The sequence below is a fragment of the Aythya fuligula genome, chromosome Z (assembly GCF_009819795.1).
Source record: "Aythya fuligula isolate bAytFul2 chromosome Z, bAytFul2.pri, whole genome shotgun sequence".
In the NCBI taxonomy this organism is placed as follows: domain Eukaryota; kingdom Metazoa; phylum Chordata; class Aves; order Anseriformes; family Anatidae; genus Aythya; species Aythya fuligula.
In genome coordinates, this window is record NC_045593.1 from 17369387 (window position 1) to 17375475 (window position 6089).

Consider the following 6089-nt stretch of genomic DNA (forward strand, 5'->3'; position numbering starts at 1 on the left):
AGGCCAAGAATGACTCTCTGTCACAGCTTCTAAAATGGGTACTTTGAATATGGAAGCATATCTCGGTCATTTTGTGGTGATTCCTGTAACTCAGGTGAAAGTGAATAAAACAAAAGAAATAATACAAACTAAAATAAGATGGAAAAGTAAAATCCCTACACAATGAATTTCAAAACAGAATCTCCTGTCCTTTAAGTAAGTGCCATGTTCATTAGCTTTGTTTCCTCTTCCTTACTTCTTTGTTTCCTCTTCCTTACTGCCCACCAGCAGATTTTTAATAAGAGACAGAAAAATCAGTCTGATGCCATTGCAGTTTCATCCATAGTTGTTTTTAAGATCATAACAAAACATAGCTTGGATTTGAGGCTGTAAGGGATCTCAGGATGTTTGTAGGACCAGGAGCAGCCAGGAGGTCAGACCAGACTGCTTGGGGCTTTATCCCATTCACTTTGGCCTTATCATCTAAACAGAATTTTGTCCATCTGGTTGCTCACCCATACTTGGATAAAAAAGTGCTGCAGGGGAGAGGTGAGAAAAGAGGGAAAGAATATGGAATTCCTGAGCAAGTTCCTTGTCCACAAAACTACTGTATTTGGAGTTGGATACTGGGAACAAGCAGAAAAATGACAGCATAATTTCTTCCTTATGTTATATTCCAAATGATAGTAGCATTTGGGATATTGCACAAGACTGCTCAGGAAACATCTGGATTTGATCCCTGCAGCAGTTTTAGAAGAAGGGACACACAGGTCTTGTGCCTCAGGCCTGCACAGCATGTACCAGACTCTGTTCTGTTCTGCTCCATTTGTTCAGATCTGGGGGACCTCTGGATGCAGACAGAGACAGACCTGTAAGCACCTGGGAAGCTAGTGTCAAAGTCCTGACAGCCTGGGTTTGGCTTAAGGTGCTCATTTTAGGTTGTAAATAATATTATGACTATGTCCATTTTTTGGTGCCAAAATTGTGAGAATAGGGTTTGCTAATGGTTCATTTAATGTCATTGTAGAACCCAGAAGGACTAAAGGAAAAATGGGGAAAGTAGTCAGACATCTCTCTTCTGAATTAAGATTGAGATTCTCAGACAATTTTAGTGGAAAAGCTTTAATGGAAAATTTATAGCTAAATTCTTATCAAGGTGTTTAACTTTAGGCACTGTTATTTAAAATTATTCTTTCTGACTGGAGCTGTAACCAGACTCAGCTATACACAACATAATTTCTTTGTTCAAGTTCTGCAAATCAAAATGGAAAGAGTACTTGTCAGAAAGTAGAAGTAAGACATGGTCCCGTCTTCTTGCAAAACAGAAACTTCCCACTGGGAAAGATGCATTTAAGGAAATTTAATTATGCAGATTGATAGGGTGAATTTTCGATGTGAAAATCTCAAACTTATTGATTAATTGGGCTCTAGTTCATACAGAATATGCATGTATTCATTTCCAAAAAGCTCTTAAAGTATTCAACAGCAACAGCAACAGAAACTGCTTTGACTCTAAGGCCTGAATAATTGTTAAAGAGGAAAAAAGGAGGCTTTTGCTTTGAGCATTTTACACATGATATATATATGTAGATATTACATGGGATTATGCATGCAGTAGAGTTTATAAAAGGGGTCATTTACATGCTAACCCTCATTAATCATTGAAATCCAGCATATTAATATTGTTACCTTAACAGTATTTTCATGTCATCTTTTTGTACTGGGAAGCTGAACAGACTATAAAATCTAATGGTCTGTATACTCATCTGCTGTGATATTCAGGATTAGCTTTACCGTGGCTGACAATCCAAGTTAATACTCAATGTAAGTGAAGTGCTTAGTGCAGAGAAAATTAATAGCAAATTTTCCCATGGCTAGGTGGCTTTCTTGATCTTAATGTTGGTATCACTGGGCAAGAAATCTTCCTTCCTTTCCCCCAGATTTTCTATATGATTCTAAAATGAGAGCGATGTTTTCCTTTTCTAGGAATGTTTCCAATTTTTGAAATGCCAACATTGATTTCAGTTGGTTCCTGGATCAAGCTCTATCATATCAATTTTTTGAGTTAATCTTTGAACATTTTTGAAATGTCATGAGTTCTTTTTTTTTTCTATTTGTTCAGAAATTATTTGATTTGACCTTGCACTAATTACATTTATCAAGTGCCAGCCTTAATCAAAAATTTCTTGTGTTAGATTTAGTATAAGCACCAAAATAATGAATATGTTGCTATATTCTTTCAGTGTTGAATTTAACAAAATAATGATAATATTTGTTATAACAAATAACAGTAGAGCCTCCTACATAACAGCAGGAGGCTCAGAAAAATATGTAGTACTCCATTTGTCTGTATAAAGTCAGGCAAAATGGTATATCTGGATAAAGCACAAAGACCCTTTATGATGCATGCAAATCACATACAGTTTTGAAACCTCACTCATCAGTTCCTAGGTGTTCACCTTTTTTTTTGTTTGTTTGTTTGTTTTAATAGGAAAGAGTTCAACTTTATTAAAGAAGATATAATATTACTGTTATTGATAGTCATTAAGGAGGTATACATTGGCAAACAAGCTCTTTATGCAACACTGTCTTCACATGTATGAATTTAACAAGAATGCTTCCAATTTTTCTGTGAAGAAAAATCTTGGGAAAAATATTTTGAAATTGATTGAAATATTTAATTTCTACAGAGTCAAAATAATATTGTCTTTTTAAGTCATTTAAAAAAAATGTTAATAACTTCTAACTTGTAACAGCAATTTTACTTCCATCCTGTCTTTACCCTCCCCCCCCCAATATTTATTTGAATATTTGATTCAAAGAAACAGTTAAAAACATTTCAATCCTAAAGTGTCAAAATAAATATTTATTTTTCACCACAGTGGCTAATATTTCCTTTCTAATTTTTCCTTTAACTTATCAGAATTGACAAGTGAAACTGGCTTTTGAGCAGCACATCTGTTTCTATGGAACTATATTTTGAAGCAAAAATGATTTGGTCAATATTGCTCTGAGTGGCTGTGCTTGCTGGGTGAAACTTGCTGCTCCAGCTTATTCCTCTCTCCATCTGAAATGCAGTTTGGAGTGAAAGCTGGGGAAATTGGCACTCTTGGGGCTTGCCAAGTAGAAAAGAATACTGTTTGAAAGATTAAACTTGTTTAAGGACAATCTTTGTGAAACCACGATTTTATTTTTCATTTTTTATTTTTCAATGTATATACCCAAGGGAGTAGATGTATCTTGAGAGCTATGACTTTTTTTTTGATTTCCAGTAATAAAAACTTGATCTATAGTAGCCATTGATAAAGTCTAAAATGGCAGCTATTTTGATAGGTTAAAAAAAAAAAAGAAGTGGTTTTGAAGAGAATAATTTTATTCTATTGCAAATGAAACAAAGTTTAGAGTCCTGCAGTTATAGTTATTTTGTTTTAATATGTAGAGGAATAGTGAGAAAAATACATCATACACTGATGATGTTTGCTAGGAAACTGAGTTAGGGAGAAAGAGTAACCTGTTGTCATATGGACCTTTTCAAATTTAATAGGCTCACAGAATTCTGAGGTACTTTTAGAGGCAGATTAAACACATTAGAAAGAAAAGGTGGACACTTTTCTGAGGGTTGGGAGAGGATACACCTTCATAAATTATGAAGTCTGGTTTAGAAACATTGAACAAAGTTATTAAAATTCTTCGGGAGAAAGTTGAAGAGCAGTTAAAAACATAAATTGCATTCTAAGATATATAAAATACTTAATTTTGGCAGCTATCTGGTAACACCTGCTCTACTTAGAGTTGTAGAATAGTTTCCATTAAAACTCCCTGTTTTCTGGTCATCTTCATAAAAATGCAAACTTTGGGAATGAATTCTTGATTCTTTTTAAAATACATACATTGTTTTCATTATCAACAAATTTTATATGTACCATATTTTTTCCCATTTCCCTAAATGCCAGCTAGGACAGCAATGATTTTCAGGAGAAGGATTACAATTATTCTCAGCAAATATAACTTTATCAAAAGAAAAAGGAAATTACTTTAATGAATTAATCTTCTATATTTCCCCCTCATAGTTCTGTATATTTTCTGTATCTTTTATTTAAAACCAAAAATTTCTCAAGGCCTCACAATGTAAATTGAATGTAAGCTTTATACAGGAAAAATAAGAGGGTTGTTGCTAGTATCAGCACTCCCATGGAAGTAGTCTCAAGTACAGAGGTGGAGTCCCCAATCCCACTCTCCCTGTGGAGCATGTTAGGCATGGAAATACTAATTATTATTATTATTATCATTTAACAAATTTTGATACATGTCTGTTTTTTGAGCTTTGAAATTCACTGCTCTTTTTTTTTTTTTTTCCCGGTACAGACCTCCTTAATTCAGTGAACAGCAGCTAAGGCAGTGAAAAGAAAGAGATAGACTAATTAATTATCTCAAAAATATTACACATCTTGTCATACAAGAGTTGGAAGAAATGTAGAAGCAAAGCAAAAATGTGCAGCGAATGAGAATATGGCACTGATACTGAAGCAAAACTTGAACAAAAACTTGAACTGGAACTACAAGATTAGAAAAATCTTAAGTTTTCTTGTGCAGGGTCAGACAAACCATCCTGAGATTGTGTTTAGCATCATGTAACCTGTTCTTAAAATCCTCTGATGAAGAAAATGTGTAAGATCTCCAGATAACTGCAGTACATTCTAAAATATTCTAACCTAATTTTCCTGTGGAAAAATTTCCCATGGAAAAATTTCCTAATTTCCTAATTTTCCTAATTAGGAAATTTTTAAATAATTAATTAGTCTATCTCTTTCCTAATTTTCCTAATTAGGAAATTTTCCTAATTTTCCTATGGAAAATTAGGCTTATTCTAGTTATAGCCAAAACAAACATGGCAAACTTTTCACTTTCCAGAATATCTATTCTTCTATTGGAAATATATTTATCATGCTTTAGTGTTTCTCTACATTTCTAGGTAGCAAATCTTTTATGTTTATCATTTATCATTGTTCTTCATTTTATCTTTTTTGTTTATCATTTTTCATGTTCATCATTGTCTCATTTATCATTGCATCATTTATAATTTATCACGTTTATCATTAATCATTTATTATTACAATTTTTATCTGTACCCTTTTCAAACACAATCTACGTAAAATGTATTTACTAGAAATGGTTAAGGTACTACAAAAAAGATGATTTGGCAGCACTAAAAGTAACTACCTACCTCTTACATAATCATTACCTATCTCTTAAATAATCATTATACTAATAATTTATCAAATTAATTGTTTTGTTTTGTTTTGTTTTGATATATATATATATATTAATGGCAACGTGGTATACTCCAATGTGGGGGTTTTGATCTGTTATGACCTTCAGATCTTTCTTTCCTCATCCAGGTTTTGCCTAGCTAGAGATGAAGTTAAAGTTTATCAAACCTTAAAACAATGTTTTATACATTGATCCATTGCTTGTGTGAAGATGCATATACAGCTAGTATAAGAAAGCTGAACTTGCAGTTCTGTGCAAGTATAAAGGAGACTTGGGCATACTGGAAAGAGTCCAGCAAATATCAACAAAGATGATGAAGGAAAGAGAACATCTCACTTATGAGGAAAAATTGAGAAAGCTGATACTGTTCAGCCCAGAGAAGAGAGGACTCTCTTGTATATATCAATGCATACAAAAATCTGAAGGGAGGGTGCAGAGAAGAAAGAAAGCTAAGAAGAAGAAAGCTAAGAAGAGCTAAGAGCTAAGCTCTTTTCAGTGATGTCCAGTGACTGGACAAGGGGCAATGGGCACAGACTAGAATACAAGAGTTCCCATTTGAACATCAGGAAACCTTTTATTGTGCAACTCTGGACACAGGTTGCCCAGAGAGGTTGTAGAGTCTCCCTCCTCTGGTCTTCAGAAGCTGTCTGGGCACGTTCCTGGGCAATCTGATGTATGTGATCCTGTTTGAGCAGGGAGCTGGATATGATAAACTGCAGAGGTTCCTTGCAATCTTAATCATTCTGCCTTAAATAAACAAACAAACAAACAAACAAATAATAAATATCCATCTTGGAAGAAGAATTTGAGTACTGGAAGAATTTCTTATGATTATATAT

General features: G+C 33.7%; 1 long non-coding RNA gene across 2 annotated transcripts in view; it reads right to left on the reverse strand.

The window, feature by feature from the left end:
- LOC116500904 overlaps positions 1 to 6089 on the reverse strand; it is a 65745-nt gene that overhangs the window by 50600 nt on the left and 9056 nt on the right. The window lies entirely within an intron of this gene.